Genomic DNA, 17,403 nt, shown 5'->3' with positions numbered 1-17,403 from the left:
TGTTTTTGTACTGGTTCACAGGCAGACTGCCGTTTATTCCCTAGCATGGAGAATAAAAATGGATTTGATTTCATGGCCTACAAGTGCAGTGCTTAAGCATGTGGGGTTCGTGCACAGACCTGCCTGAAACTACACATGTAAGGATGTTTGCATGCATGTATGCACAATCTGAGCAAGCTTTTTACAACTTCTAAGCGCTTTGCTATTCTATTGTAAATGGTTACATGAATCAAGGAATGAAAGGTAACACATAAAAACGCATTTCTTGCTATGTGGTAACTTAGCAATATGAGGTTATTACAAACCTCTAAGAACATAAAGCGCTTTGAGTACACTTGTGCTGGTTTGTAGCACTACGGTTGCTTTTCTAAATATGTCATGTTGCAATATGTTGCAATATGGACTGCAGTTTAAGCATGTTTCACAATGCTGGCTTTAAGGCACTACATTCTACTGAAAGACTTGCAAAGCTAATGCTTGTGTACTATTATGAGGGGAATTCTGACATGTAATGGTATCTCACTTGTTGTTTCTACCCGTAGAGAAGAATGGGTGAAATCCCATGACAAGTGGGAAGTATGCCTGCTGCAGGGATGTGCTTGTAATATTGAAAACATAGGTTACAATTCCCGCCCTCCACTTTCTCATGTTCCCAAAATGAGTTCCTTTAAATTAAGTAGAAGTGACCGCTGTTATTAAAGAATGTGGCTACATTATTTTAACCAAAATGCCCCAATCTGTTGCAGCAGAAATATTCCTCCCAACATTAGACAAAAAGAGAGAGATTTGTGTAATAAAGACAAGGAGATACAAGATTGCAGTTTAGAAATATTGGACAAAATGGATGTACAAGGGAAACAAGTAAGAAAAGTAAACATTCACATGCCAATTAAAGATCCTAAAATCAGCACTGTCCCTTGCCTACCGGGTAAGGTGAGAACCATGGAGGACTCAGCATTCCCTATACATTTGTGTCTGATGTATTTTACCATGCCCCAAAACACTACAGACATACCCCACCTGCAAAACAAAGAAAAATACTATTTCAAATGCCTCATCGCCTCTCAGTGCCACAGGTGGTGGGCCTAGCTTTATCATTCAAAGGTTTGTATTCATGAGCACTTCAGCAGTCAGCAGGCTGCTAATTGATCTAATAACTTGTGTGTTTTAGTGCCTTACTGGAGCCAGAAGGCTAAAGATGGGCAGACCCAAAAACAACATTTGAAAGTACGAATAGCCCCTCACCTTGATTGCATACATGCATAGTATACTTTTGTGCTAGTCTTAGTTTCTTGGGCCCTTCTTAGACCCTGTCCAACAAATGACATCCATGAATGCACAAAAATACAATCTGTGCTGATATCGAGCAGTTTATTTTCTGATAATGTATTCCTTTCACGGTTTTCACAAACATCTTCCATAGACAAGAAAGAAAAGAAATGCAATAAAGAATGGATATTGATATTTTAAAGTGTGTTTTTAATTTACAAATTGTTTTTCTTGTCTACATAGTTTTATTTATTAAAAAGGCAACCTTTTGGCTCTGTAATCGGCTCCGGACGAATATCTGTCCAACTATTCAGGATACAACCCAATACTTAAATCTCCTACACCCTTAATAGCAAAGGTGTAACTCCCCCATAAGTCACTGTTGGACTCAGACCTTACTCCTGAAGATGGCCTCAGGATAAGAGAAAGCTGGTAAAATAGCTCAGTGGGTTGAGCGCTCGCTGCTGCCATCTGAGCGTGATCTGTAGGTCACAGGTTCAAATCCCGGCAAGGCCAACTCAGTCTTTCATCCTTCCGAGGTCAATAAATGAGTACCAATTTCGATTGAGTGATATTGTATATAAATATGTGCTCTGTAAAGCGCTTTGGATAAAGGTGCTATATAATTAACACATCATTACCCTTAGAAAGGGAGAATGCTGCTAATAGCACTCCAAAGCCATGGTGAGCCATAAACCCGTTTTCCTCTGAGAGTGTGATAAGGTAGAAGCACTTATGTGTTTCCGTTCTCTTGTGGGGTGTGGACAGTCACCATGTTTGGATAGCCGAAAGGGGATGGGAGGGTGTATTGCCAGACCTCTTGCTAGTGAACTGCATAGCCATGGCTCATTTCCTTGCACTCTCCTATTCCCTCGTAGATCTATTTCCGAAGCATTCACCAGCCCCTCCATCAGGATGGAGAGGGAGGAAACATCTCTCTGTTCATGGAAGGGTGACATTCATGGAGGAAACATGTAAAAACCTGCAAATAAAAGGGAATGGGGGAAATGGAAAGAACAGACGTGTCAGTGAATGCTTACAAGACAAAGACGTTGCAAATAATCATATTACATCAAAAAGAATTGCCAGTCACTAAGTTCATGTGACAGGAGAATCTCATTCAGGGCATCATTGATGGTGATGTGGCATACATGTACTACATTTAGAAATGGCATTCTTTAAAGGGGCGACATGAATTTTATAAATGTGAGCAATGCATGTGTATTATATAATGACTTTAGTTCTAATATTTTATGTAAAGATCTGCGTAGTCAATGATTGTCGGCCTATCAGTCAGCAAGTTGGTGGCCTTGTTTAGCCATAACTTCATGTATTGAATCTGAGAAAAAGGTGGAGTCATTACCAGAGTGTAATGCTTACAATTAAGGGATGTTATCCAACCCCTGGGAACAAAGAAATCATTTATTTAAGCAATAAGCCCTGAACAGGGGGGGCTTTACCCATTCAGATAATGCTCCAGGGCCTATTGTTACAGGCCCAAACGAACTGAGAAAAGACAAAAAAAAGAAAATGGACGCCAAGGAAGGGGAAGCGTAGTCCCTTCTCCCTTTCCATGGCGGCCATTTAAAATAGTAAAGAAAAAGTAAGCATACAAAATGCCCGCCATGGAATGGGAGAAGGGATTGCATGTAGTCCCTTCTCCCTTTCCATAGTGGCCATTTCAAAAATAGGAAAAAAGTAAACAAAAATATTGGCCCCCATGGAAAGAAGAGAAGGGACTACACGTAATCCTGTCTTCCTTTCCATGGCGTCATGTTGCAGATTGGGAGTGGACATCTGGTAATCCCCCCATTAAAAGCCTCTTCATTAGCTGGGAGTTGGACCCCCCAGGGTACTAATTATAAAAAGAATCCACACAAATGTTATGCATGCACCCCCAGTTGGTGATTATTCCATAAATAACTAATGTTGTTATCTACCCCATGGCTGATGGGAGATAAGGGGCCAAAGAAGATAAAGACAACTGTTGGCAAATGTGGTTTGCTGCTGTATATCGCTAAGACACCAGAGGGCATGATATTTACATACACAAGGGATCATGAGATAAGACAAAGCTGAGAATGTGAAAGAAATGGGACCTTTGCAATGATGAAGCTATTTACAGTATGAGTCCGGCAATGCTGAGTATGTGCGTTGTCACGGATACCGTCAATAACTCCCAGACTATGAAAGATGGTTGAAGGGGCTTTTATTTCGAAATTGGTAAAAATGCCTGTGACGGCTTCCTTATGTTGACATTCTGTGGGTTCCGACCTTCCGAATCCGGGCTCTCCTAACCCCAGGTTTGGCAACTATTGATCGGTAACCACTACTATCAAAAGCAAGCTACACGTGAAGGCCTAAAGGCAAAAGCCTTATCCATCTGGCTCCCTCTAGGGTCCATCTAAGCGGTTCCTAATCTAACACTCACCAGGTTTGCTCAATAGGAATGACAATTTTCTTGTGCCGGTAACAGACACTCTGGACAGTGCACTCAGGCACACAATCTCGCTCTCTCCTTTCCCTGATCTCACTATTCTTTCCTCCTCACCCTCTAGTCTACTCTCAATCACCCCTCTCCCTTCCCCTTCTTTCTCAGCCTCTAGACTTCCTCCACTCCTCTCTCTCTTCTGTCCCTCCAAGGCCTGTGTTCCCTTCCCACCACCCCTCACCCCTCTGCTCACCTCTCTCCACCACCCCTGTTTTCACCTCTTTTTACATCCCTCATCTCACCTCTCTCCTCATCTCTTTGCTCACCCCTCTTCTCACCTCTCTCCTCACCTCTCGCCTACACACAATCGCCTATCTACACCTTTGGCCCCAAATCTTGCCACACTCCCTCCGCCTAGCTCTTCCAACTACCTGCCCCCTTCCTGCTTCACTGTGCCCTCACCACAACTGCCACTACCACCTTTCACTCTCATTACACCCTCCTACTGTACACTCACTTCATTAGTTGCTCTCTATAACCTCCCACACTTCTCTCTTTCACTATTTTTCTTTCCGACTTTTCTGTTACACCGCCTCACTACACTACACTCAACTAGTACCACTCTTACTCACAGCCATCACCTTGCTTACAATGTACGCCAACACTGCCACCAACGCTTCTGCAGGCTTTTCCACTGCCCATCCTCTGCAGGCTCTCTCTTTGGTACGACATCCATTCATCAACACCCGTTTTTTTCGACTGGTGTTTTTAAAATGAGTTGTTGCTGAAAAAACTTTTCACATTTTTTGCGGGGGTGGGGAAGGGAATATATAGGTTTGGGGGGTCAGAAATAACAAAAAATACGACGGGGGTTTGGGCGGATCCCCCTAAAAATAAAAAACTATTTTTATTAGTTTTTTCGGCAAAGACTCATCCTAAAAACACCCGTCACAAAAATGGGTGTCGATGAAATGACATAGAACCCTCTCTTTCACCTCAATGCCTCTTGACCACACCCATGTATGCTACATTATGTCACTCATTCACTCTGCTTTAATACTGTTCTGTTCCTGGTTCTATCTCCCTTCCATTGCTTCCAGCGCTTATCTACCTATGTGTTCCAATCTCTGGCTATTCTCTCCCCAGGTGTAACGCTTTAAAAAACCCTCTTAGCCCCACCTCCTTCCCCTGCACAAGTACGGATAACAATTTATGAAGAAAGCAGTTTTAATAAATGGGGTTTAAGGCAGTTCTGAAACTGAACTAAAGAAGAGCAGGAGCGAATATCCAATGGTAAAGAGTTCCATAGGTTAGGAGTAAGAAGTTGAAACGAGCAGACACGTGAAGATTCACAGAGTGGTCAAGGGATAGAAAGAAGAAGCTGAACGAAGCTCTCTTGTAGGATAATAAAGATATGCCTAAATGTTCCACTCCACCTCCACTCCGCACTTAGTCACTCATGAGATCACTTCTATCTCTTCACACAACTTCCAACATATATAGAGCAATGCTACCCACAGCAGTCACCTGTGGTTTGCCCCAATAGTCACCTTTATTGCCCCTCCTTTTCAATGTAATGGATCCTCTGGCTCACATTCTGAACAGTCACAAGATCAGAAAGCATTTGCATGCTGATATTATGAGCCACAGTTCCAACTCAGGATACATGAGAACAACAAACAACCCCAAAAAGTAAAAAGCCTTTTACGTTCCGAGGAATGGGTCAACCCCAAACACCCTGTTGTTATGAAGACAGCACAAAGAACAGGGCATGGAACTCCTCTGCCATGCAGCACCCCTCCAACGCAGGGGTACCTTGTGACTTGTCACATCCTTGATCAGCTTGCAGCTGACTAATCTGCCACATACACAGTATGTCCCGATGTACTTTCCACACCACCATACTCCAATTCTCCAACCACCAGTTGTTGATATCAACACATATCCCTCTTTCATGACGCAACAACTTCAACTCAAATCTAAGTCATTGATGGTTATGTTTTGATGTGGACCTTGGTGGGGCATGTACTGATTTTCTCTTCCTGCGGAGTTTCACAGTGGACCAATCGTCTTGCATCATTGTTTTCCACTTGTGTGTTCGCATCGCTGAGTGACTGGTTTGCAGTCTATTCCCTAGGTGACATTAATGGGCAATATCCATGCTTGTCTTGCCGGCTCTATTCCTTAGCACTACTTGGCATAATTCATTCCTAAATCTCCACACATGTTTGGTCTCTAGTGAGGATCCCTTGCTGGATATGAGTCTGATTGGGTCCTGCCGTGCAGGTTCTACTAAAACATCCTGATTCCTCACTTTGTGGGAAACTACTTTAGACACATTCACCAGAGCATCACAGTCCAAGAGTCAATTTCACGGGTTCACGCCCTCGTGGTTGTAACAGCAAACGTGACAGGCAATCAGCCACAACAGGGTTTCGCCCGGGCATTTAATCCAAGAGAATATCAAGTTTTTGCAAACCTAAGGCCCACCTAGTCTAGGGGATGCATTGTGTTGTGCCTTCACTTACAGCACCTGTATGACAGGTGTATTATCAGTTCTTATTTTAAAATGAACCTCCCACAAGAAAAACACATGGTGTTCTACAGACGACTCACCTTGCAAGGCCAACCCTTTCTACTGTAGAGTAACTTTCTCTGCTCCTTCTCAACAAGGGCGGGAAACATATTTATAACTTTCTTCCCCTCTCTTTGTATTTTAAAGAGGTGCCATGTCCTATACCACTACAATCAGTTGACAGGACAGTACTGGTTAAGCATTCCCAATTCAGTGTCAGATAGGTCCATCTTAAATTCTCTAACGGCATCCTCATTCGCACGCATCCAATAGAACTGTACTACTTGTTTTAACCAGCCCCTCAACACGTCACATGAACCACAAAATTCTTCACACACATTTAATAATATTCTGCAAACATCCAAAATGCTCCTTGGGGTGTATGCCCTCATCATTAGCCAAATGCCTTAAGTGAGCAATTCCAAACACCAGAATGTACATTGTTTTTTTAAGGTGGCCTGGGCCTTTTTTCAAAATCCCCAGCACTGGAGGTAAAATGTCAACATGTTTCTCACTGCTTTGACGACAAAAAAAAAATAATGTTATCCTCGAAACATTTCAACTGTGAAAGGCTACAAAAACAACTTCATCATGTGTTGGCATACTGCAGATGTAGAGGCCAACCTTTTTAAAGGGGAATTACCTTAAAGTTAAAGGTCTCAGCTACTTACACAATTCTATCTCATGGTAATAAGCGGATCAATCCAACAATGATCAATACTTAAGTCCTTTTTTTCTCGGGAAGATAGCTCAGGTGCAACATGCTCGTCTTGGAAGCAAGACGACATGGGGCAACACATGTTCGATTCCTGGGTCTGCGCTTAGTAACTTCTCGGTATTAAGCATGTTATAAATAACCAATCACTACAGACTGGGAAACATGTGTCCCCGATAACATCAAGGAGGCCTGGATCACACCAGTTTTTTATTTTTTTTAAAGAATTTTTATTCAGCCCTTAACCATACGTCTTTACAGACCATTAAACTGCACAGGCTTACACTGAAGCCAGCAGCTAACAGACACCAACAAAAACCGTGAGTGTGGCATGGGTGGGGAGTAGAGCAATCATTCTACTCCGGAAAACCCCTGCCACTCGATCTCCCCTCCCTTATTAGCATGTCCACACCTAGATAGAATTGTGAACACTAGCCTGCGTCGCATCTAGATAGAATCGTGAATATTAGCAAGTCCACACTTAGATAGAATCGTGAATATTAGCATGTCCACACTTAGAATCGTGAATATTAGCACGTCCACACTTAGATAGAATTGTGAATGTTGGCATGTCCACACCTAGATAGAATTGTGAATATTAGCATGTCCACACTTAGATAGAATTGTGAATGTTGGCATGTCCACACCTAGATAGAATTGTGAACACTAGCCTGCGTCGCATCTAGATAGAATCGTGAATATTAGCAAGTCCACACTTAGATAGAATCGTGAATATTAGCATGTCCACACTTAGAATTGTGAATATTAGCACGTCCACACTTAGATAGAATTGTGAATGTTGGCATGTCCACACCTAGATAGAATTGTGAATATTAGCATGTCCACACTTAGATAGAATTGTGAATGTTGGCATGTCCACACCTAGATAGAATTGTGAACACTAGCCTGCGTTGCATCTAGATAGAATCGTGAATATTAGCAAGTCCACACTTAGATTGAATTGTGAATGTTGGCATGTCCACACTTAGATAGAATTGTGAATGTTGGCATGTCCACACCTAGATAGAATTGTGAATATTAGCATGTCCACACTTAGATAGAATTGTGAATATTAGCATGTCCACACTTAGAAAGAATTGTGAATGTTGGCATGTCCACACTTCGATAAAATTGTGAATGTTGGCATGTCCACACCTAGATAGAATTGTGAATGTTGGCATGTCCCCCCCTAGATAGAATTGTGAATATTAGCATGTCCATACTTAGATAGAATTGTGAATGTTGGCATGTCCACACCTAGATAGAATTGTGAACACTAGCCCGCGTCGCATCTAGATACAATTGTGAATATTAGCATGTCCATACTTAGATAGAATTGTGAATATTAGCATGTCCACACTTAGATAGAATTGTGAATGTTGGCATGTCCACACCTTGATAGAATTGTGAACACCAGCCTGCATCACATCTAAATAAAATTGTGTATATTAGCATGTCCACACTTAGATGGAATTGTGTAATATTAGCATGCCCACACCTAGATAGAATTGTGAATATTAGCATGTCCACACTTAGATAGAATTGTGAATGTTGGCATGTCCACACCTAAATAGAATTGTGAACACTAGCCTGCGTCGCATCTAGATAGAATCGTGAATATTAGCAAGTCCACACTTAGATAGAATCGTGAATATTAGCATGTCCACACTTAGAATTGTGAATATTAGCACGTCCACACTTAGATAGAATTGTGAATGTTGGCATGTCCACACCTAGATAGAATTGTAAATATTAGCATGTCCACACTTAGATAGAATTGTGAATGTTGGCATGTCCACACCTAGATGGAATTGTGAACACTAGCCTGCGTTGCATCTAGATAGAATCGTGAATATTAGCAAGTTCACACTTAGATTGAATTGTGAATGTTGGCATGTCCACACCTAGATAGAATTGTGAATGTTGGCATGTCCACACCTAGATAGAATTGTGAATATTAGCATGTCCACACTTAGATAGAATTGTGAATATTAGCATGTCCACACTTAGAAAGAATTGTGAATGTTGGCATGTCCACACTTCGATAAAATTGTGAATGTTGGCATGTCCACACCTAGATAGAATTGTGAATGTTGGCATGTCCCCACCTAGATAGAATTGTGAATATTAGCATGTCCACACTTAGATAGAATTGTGAATGTTGGCATGTCCACACCTAGATAGAATTGTGAACACTAGCCTGCGTCGCATCTAGATACAATTGTGAATATTAGCATGTCCACACTTAGATAGAATTGTGAATATTAGCATGTCCACACTTAGATAGAATTGTGAATGTTGGCATGTCCACACCTTGATAGAATTGTGAACACCAGCCTGCATCACATCTAAATAAAATTGTGTATATTAGCATGTCCACACTTAGATGGAATTGTGTATATTAGCATGCCCACACTTAGATAAAATTGTGAGTTTTAGCATGTCCACACTTAGGTAGAACTGTGAGCATTAGCATGTCCACACCGAGATAGAATTCTGAACAGTGGCCTGCGCCGCTTCTAGATAGGATTGTGAATGTTGGCATGCCCACACCTAGATAGAATTCTGAACAGTGGCCTGCACTGCTTCTAGATAGGATTGTGAAGGCCAACAAGTGCTACACTTAGACAATATTGTGAATGTTAGCATGCTAAAGGTCAGGTAACCCACTTACCAATATAACCTCAAACTCTGCATACTTATCTCACTCAAAAACTCACACAACCATCTCTCGCACCACAAGCCGCACGCACTTCACAACACTGCACCAACACATAAACCGGAGCAACAGCACACGCGGGCTGTCACCGATCCAATACCCGCACCAAAGCTCAGCATCCGGTGTATACCGAGTTGAAGCTGCCAACAGAACACCACTCCTCTCACTATCCTACTCCCTCTTCACCTTACTAACCCACCCCCCCTTATCGTTTACAGATCCACCAGAGCGCCTGGGGGCCAATTCGTTGGTGACGGTGCGCAGTACAAATATCTTTAAAATTTAACATTTAACAATGACAAGCAGCACAAGATCTCATTAATTTTAGGACATGGGTGCCCATACATCCAGATTCTTTCATCGAGTGAAGATAGGTCTACACGCAACCTAATCGAAACCCAGATGTGTTTACGTCAACCTGCTCTGCTGCTTATATTCCCTCTGTTATATCATGTTCACACAGTATTTGAAATTCCATTTGAAGTGGTTATTGAATTAAGTGGCATAGTTGCCAGGGCAAGGGGCCCATGAAGTATTTGGAGGTCTTTACGTAAGTTGTTATATTAGGGTTTTAGGGCACGGGGCCCATGTAGTAGATTTTGGTGCGTTGTAGGTTATCGCACAATTTGTTTCCTCTCGGTGGAGGTTACTGTTTTGAGAGTGAATTTTATACTCTTAATAATGGGTTTTCTGTGATGCCAGGCGATCCCTCAAGAGGAGTAGTGGCTAGCCAGTTGATTTTGCTATCATCATTTTGTTTTGGAGTGGCACACAGTTTTGGAGTTTTTATTAGTGTGGTTATTTTGGGAGGTTGCAGTGTTGTACTTAGTTGAACCACACTGACAACCGTTTAATATTTATTCTAAATGTTTTGGGAGAGTTTAGATTTTCACATTTAACTTTTCATTTCTCATGTGCATTTTAAACTATTTTTTTGCAAATTTATGTTTTGCAATACACCACATTTTTTTTCATCTTGTATGTATATTTGAAGTTTTCGGGAATGCTCTGCAAGTGTTTTATTTTCATCTTTTCAACACTTGTGTTAGAATTTCCTGTGTTTGCACGGTTGTTGTCTGTGGACATTGCCTTCTAGCACTCCACGTCTTTTGTGCTTGTGTTGTGTTTTTGTGTGATCTTTGTTTGTGAGTGGCTATCCTTAAATTTTCCTTTCTGTTATATGTGAGGATAGGGGTGGTGATGTTGTTAGTGGCTAGGATGGTTACAAGCTAGGTCAGTGTCATCCAGACCTTAGTTATTCTTCATGTGTTTTGTTTTTGATAATTTTATAGGATGTTGAATGTAGTGAGCCTGCTCTATTTACAGCGACGGGAGTGTCCTGTGTTAGGGTGAGGTTGTGCCGGGATGTGGCAGGTCCAGGGCTTCGGTGTGGCATGCCCTTACAGAAGGAAAAGAGGTTTTGTACAGTTTGGTTAGGTGAGTTAGATGTTGTTTTGCTCAGAGAGAGCAGGTTGTGCTTGGCGGTGGCAGCCCTGAGGTCCTGGGGGGCAGACCAGGACATAAGGTGTTTTGTTTCTCGAGGGCAAATTCCTTTTTATACACATGTATGGTTATACTTTTCCTTTTCTTCAAAGGAGGGGGATGTAGTGGTATCCTAGCATAACATCTACTATGTGTGCTGTGGGCCTGTGAGTGAGCAGTGGAGCTTGCAATGTTGGTGCGAGGCCTGGAATGGGGTGAGTGAAAGGGTTCCAGGAAAGGACGGTTTGGGGACTGGCAGGGAGAGAGCCAAGGAAAGCAGAAGCACATCACCGTATCTCCTGTCTTACTTTCCCACTGTAACTGAAACAATAAAGAAGACTTTACCTTTTGATAATTCTGGCTCTGGTGTGGTTCCTGAGTTTCCTCCCTGTGTCAGGTCTTGCCACACCAAGATACATCAGGCTCCTTGTTCCAATATAATCCTGTACTTAAACCTTTTTATTGAGCCCACTTTCACACTGAACACTTTGCAGAACCCCTCTGACAAATCACTTGTCCATACCATTAGCACAGGAACCTTTGCGCTGCAGTCTGATTTAGTTATAAGTCACTCTTGTGTCCCCACCTCAAAATAGCCAACCACTCCAGGCCGTGTAATGTTTGCCCTCCATGCCTCTCTCCTTCTAAACAAATATGACAATGGCACATCCTAAAACGTCACTCCTGTGCTGGCCACATGCCCTAGCATTGATATCAGCGTCCCTGTATTCATCCATACGCCATACACCTGTTCTTGCCCTCCTGTGTTTCAGCCTCACATTGGAATACTGGCAACATGAATCAGTCATACATTAGTTCCATTCACACTCATTGTCCATGACAGAGCCTCTTTCCCACCATCTTCAAGAATCAGAAGTAAGTTATTCCATTCATGACTTACATCTTCCTCCATTCTCCTTACTACTCCACTTGAGCTCAAATCCTTGCAGAGGCGAACAGCGTTACCTTTCTTCCCTCAGATCATGCTTCCCTATGTGGGATCCTGTTTGAATGGTAGAGCAAAGCAATCTGTGGCGCAGGGTCCACAAAGTCTGTAGTGAGAGGCTTGGAATAAGGAAAAAGGTTTGGGCTAGACGCAAAGGACTCTAAGCTTCCACCAGAGACATTGCTAGGGGGGATCAGGGGGCTATTGCTTGTAGCCCCAGATAGAAGCTCAGGGGTTACAACCAAAAAGGTCATCTGGCCGCCAGTCCCAACAGTCCCAAAATTAGCATAGCCCCGGATCTTTTCCAGACCTAGCAACACACCTGGCTTCCACACCTAAAGCATGCCAACATTCTCATGTCTCAGCTCATAACTTCACCTTCTCACAAGAAGAAGGTTGCTTTCCGTGGGGTCTCTGCCCTCCTCCCGTTCCATACTACATAACTCATTTGGTTCCGATTAATTTAACACTTTAGCATACTCTGCGGATTGTGCTACCACATGTCTACATTTTACTGACTGTTCAATGGTTGAATCCTTTAGAAAGAATAGTCCCTCTTCACCTTTGTATTGTAAAACAACTGGACCACAAGCTCTCCTATTAAACTATCCTTTAGAGACCTAAATAGTCGTTTGAGAGACCCCATAAGGTGTCCACCTGGGCTTCAGTTTTTTGCTGGCTCTTTGCACTCTGCTAAAAAGGGGATTCCTCTATACTTGTCCCTTTGGTACGCAGTACACCTCTAACATAAGCATGGTTGCCCCATACAAATCCATAACATCCCCCGCCTTTTCATCCACAGTCACACCCAACCAGGGTAAAGCTTCATAGACTCCTTACTTCCACCACTAAACAATTTAACTGCTCCCTCACAGCATAAGCATTTTGCACCCAATTGCAATCACATTGGAAATCAGCTGTGCCCAAGGTTTACATTGGCCAATCAGTGCCTCTGACGTACACTACCTGACATGCAGTGCTATTTTTGCCACAAACAAGACCCATTGTCTTGGGCAATGACCACTGGTTGATTTGTTTCTTTTTACCCATCGTTGATATGCCCAAAGAACGCCTGACTGCCCCTCTCCACTCGTCAGACAGTGTGGCGCTAGATGGAAGCCGTGCAGTGCATATGCCTGTTTTTGTTCAAGCTGAGCACATGGTGACATATGGGGGGTGTTACCCCTTAACTATGCTTCTATGGGCTTCTGGTGTGCAGTGTTGGTGTAATGCTCACCTGGCTCCCACGGAGGCACGGGCCTGGTCTGGGTTGCTGTGGTCTCTTCAAGCGTGATGCGCAGAATTCAAACCACCGATTGAACAGGACCCCCAAATCTTGCTTGTCGGGCCGGTAGGATTATCCTTCTGCAGATGAGAAAGGGGATTAACTGTCTGCCGAATAGTGTGCTTGCTCCCCCCTTCCTCCCTTCGTTCTTCTCTGATTCCTCCAAAACCCCCGGTTTAAGCTCACCTTATGGTTTGGAAGGATGAACTCTCCATCCTGCTTCTGGTGCACGGGCACGCGTTCGTCCAGTTATTTCACTGGTTTTCAGAATTGCGCTGGCACATCCACTTGACTTTTCTGAGCAATACGCCGTAAGTATGAAGATGCAAAGTTCAAGTGTGAGCCTCCTTTTATGTTGTCTTTTCTGTCCTTTATTTCAGGTGCAGAACAAAGGCGATGCGTTGAGGGGTTAAATTGCCGGTGGTAAAATCAGGTGAGTTAGTGATGAGGGCGACCCCTCTAAATGTCTTTATAATTCCCCAGTAATGTCTTTTGTCCTTTCCCCATAGGGGCCGGGGTGCAGTACCTGCCAAAGATGCAGCGCCGACCCGAGATGTGGAATGATTCACCAAGAAAAGCCGGTAAGTAATATGGCTGAAAATGTCCTTTCCCCATAGGGGCCGGGGTGCGGTACCTGCCAAAGATGCGGCGCCGACCCGAGATGTGGAATGGTTCACCAAGAAAAGCCAGTAAGTAATATGGCTGAAAATTCGGCTTTCCTCTTGTGTTCCCTTGCTCACCTTTTGTCTCTTCTTCTCTCCCCTAGGTGCAGAGATGTGGCGACCGGTGCTGAGAGCCGCGATGGAGCCGGGTGGCGTCTCGGGAACAGGTGAGTGAAGCGCGGCGCTGCAGCGAGCAACGCAGTGCTTTTAAATGGAAGTCTTCCTTCAGGAATGCTGGCGTGAAGATTCCGGATGCAGGTAAGAAGGTTGATTAAGTTCTTGGTTTTCACCTTTCTCTTCTCTTATTCCCTTACCTGTCTTCCAGGTTCGAGGCGGCCGTGGCTGGAGTCCAGGAGCAGACACGGTGAGCGTTCAGCTGCTGGGATGCTGAACAACGCGAAGCACGTGTGGCTGTCCGAGCGTGGCTTAAATAGCTTTGGAAGAAGGTTCAGGTGAGTATTCTTCCACAGCCCCACCCAGGTAACAAAATAGTTCCATCAGAAAAATAGTTCCTCCTAAGCCTCATTTGGCTTGGTTTTTCATGCAGCATGGTCTGCATCAGGTGAGTGTGCAGCATGGTCTGCTTCAGGTAAGTGCACCAAACACTTCCCCTTATGAGCCTGGCGCTTATGGCGCCAGGACTGATGTCCAACATGAGCCTGGCGCCAACGGCGCCAGGACAGAGTCCAAAGAGCCCCTATAAAGGGCCGCTGGGCTTTTACCCGGGGGTGTGATGCCTGCTCCCGGGGGTGCGGACATTGACCTCTGAATAAGGAAAAGTTAAATAGCACAGTGACCAATTACTTGTTTGGATTGGTCTATTGTTTTTCATTTGATTTAATTTCATTTTGTTGCTTTTGTTTACTTTTTGGCAAAGGAAACACAAATATAATGTAGGCAATAAAGGTGTGCAGCTTATGTAGGCTTGGAGCAGGAACCCTTTTTAGTTCCCACTCCACAAATAATTCCAGAGGCTCACCAGGTGTGTGACTTAAGAGGATATGTTAATGCTCACCTACAGTGGAGCAACAATTACCCTTGCAACAAGGTAGGGACAATCAGGGCCAGTGCTACCACTAGGCAGGCTTAGGCAATAACCACGCATCTATTTTGTGTATAGATATCTCTAAATATAAAATGGTGTGTTTCTGTACTGAGCTGATGACATTTATCAGTGTTACGTTGCCCTCTGCTGTCCAAATGGCATAGTTGACCTCTGTGTGCCCTTTCACTTCAACAGCAGCAATAATTTTAACAAACAGTTTATCAGTGTTAGGTTGCCCTCTGCTATCCAAATGGCAAAGTGCACTCTGTTTGCCCTTCCACTTCAGGAACAGATATCATTTTAACGAACAGCCGATGCAATTTATCAGTGTTAGGTTACCATGCAGTCCGAATGGTGCACCTCTGTGTGCCTGTCCACTTCAACAACAGCTATCATTTTAACAAACAGAATGAGCATGGTTCTACGTAGTCACCCTAGCCTTCCACTATTGCAAATATTTGGAATACTTTCAAGTTGCTTTTTTCCACCCCCACTTCTCTTCACGCAGGGCACGGTGGTTCCAGTGTCAATGAACAGTTAATTACTGGTTCAACGTTACAGTCTCTAAAGAGCAAAATGCTGTAGGACGAATGCCTCCTCACGAGCTAAAACTGAAATTAGGTGCTGTAATTATGCTACTATGCAATTCTATGCCATCACAGGGACTCTGCAACGGAACAAGGTTGAAAATGATGTCTCTACAAAGACACATCATAGATTCCTGTGTAATCGATGGAACTTAGATACTGTTCTTATACCGCAGATACATCTCATTCCATATGCTACAAATATGCATTTCAAATTCAAAAGAAGACAGTTACCTATATGTTTAGCCTTTTCAATGACCATTAATAAGTCACAGGGACCTACGCCCCCTTCCTGGAAGTGTTCAGTGGTAATTATGATATTCAAGAAGGGGGACAGACATGACCCTATGAATTACTGACTGATATTGACCTTACTTAAGATATGCTGGAATGGCATATGTTATGCCGGGAACCGCTAGTATGTATTATTCTCTCACTTGAGTCATGAGGCGGGCAGCACTATCAGCACTGTCTACAGCAGCAGGCAGCGCAGCTGGCACTGTGAGGTTCGGGTCGGGACTCGGTTGTGGGCATGGTGCACTGTGCCATGAGCAGGGCCTCAGGCCGCACATGCGCATTAGCACTACATGTGGCCTTGTGACTGAGGCTTGTAGGAATGTTCTTCTCTTCTGGACAGTCGTCTGGTCTGGACTGTCTGTGGCCCACCCTGCACACATGTTGGCTAGCACTAAACAAACATAAATGCAGTTGTGCATGCGTTTTTGGCACTGGGGTGTGTGTGTGTGTCCATCTGTCCATCAGGAAATGGCTCTGCCGTCTGCCACCAGCATTACCGTTGGCCACAACACAGGTCCTGACAGCTGGTCTGCTGCACTGTGCTTTCCAAGGCTAGGCATGGAGACAGACACACAGCTAGAGTTAACTCATACCTGTTATGTGCAGCCCATAAAGTGGCTGCTCTCATATGCTTTCCTTTAGTCCTACGTTTATTGCAATTTACCAAATGTTTGAGGTCGCACTACAGTTGAAACCATACATGAAAAAGCAGGGCTGTATTGTACCTGGGGAGTGGGAAATGAGGCTTTCTGTGTTTTGTTTTGATTTGGCCTAACCCCATGTTCCTTGATCCTTAGTTTTGTGGTCTCGTCCCGGTTGTCCTTTGCTAGAGCCTTTCTGTCTTTCATCATGGAGACATAATAAATTAAATAACACTCCCATTTAAATAAACCTTTTCATAAGGAGTTGCTAAGAACTAAGATTTGAAGGCACAGACAGTGGGCTTTGGTGGGAATACTGTAAGTCACACTGTGGAAACCGAACGATGAGCCAGGTCTTGCAAGGGTGTATTCAACTAAGGGGGGGGGGGGGGCTTGAAAGGAGGCAGCATTGCAGAGTAGCATCCTGCCTTGAACCACCAACGTATTGTGTCTGCAGAAGCAATTCCTTTCCATTTTGCTGCTCAAGTGCTTCAAGACAACTATTTTATTACATAATATAAAGCCCTTTTTCAAGCTTTATGGAAAGATTGAGGATAAAATAAGCAAAAGTAACTTCTCCCTTCTAATAAGTGTGTCACTGATCAGGGTCACTTTATTTGCTGACCGTCCTTCTGTTTGTCAGTGTCTATAGCTGAGCCTAAATACTCATTATATCTGTGTGTCTGTTCACAACAACCCTTTAACTGGGGCCAGGCACAGGCGGCATGTTGCAAGGCATTTGACAAGAC

General features: G+C 43.6%; 1 long non-coding RNA gene across 1 annotated transcript in view; it reads right to left on the bottom strand.

The window, feature by feature from the left end:
* Positions 1–1,458: 1,458 nt before the first annotated feature.
* The window catches only part of LOC138493141 (uncharacterized), a 108,812-nt gene continuing 92,867 nt past the window's right edge, over positions 1,459–17,403 (bottom strand). Inside the window, exon 2 of the long non-coding RNA XR_011276277.1 lies at positions 1,459–2,251. This is a non-coding gene — a long non-coding RNA (uncharacterized lncRNA). The remainder of the gene's footprint in view (positions 2,252–17,403) is intronic.

Source organism: Ambystoma mexicanum, chromosome 10, assembly GCF_040938575.1.
Source record: "Ambystoma mexicanum isolate Mex_15411 chromosome 10, UKY_AmexF1_1, whole genome shotgun sequence".
In the NCBI taxonomy this organism is placed as follows: domain Eukaryota; kingdom Metazoa; phylum Chordata; class Amphibia; order Caudata; family Ambystomatidae; genus Ambystoma; species Ambystoma mexicanum.
The sequence above is the reverse complement of the archived record's forward strand: the minus strand, read 5'-3'. Positions and strand labels throughout refer to the sequence as shown.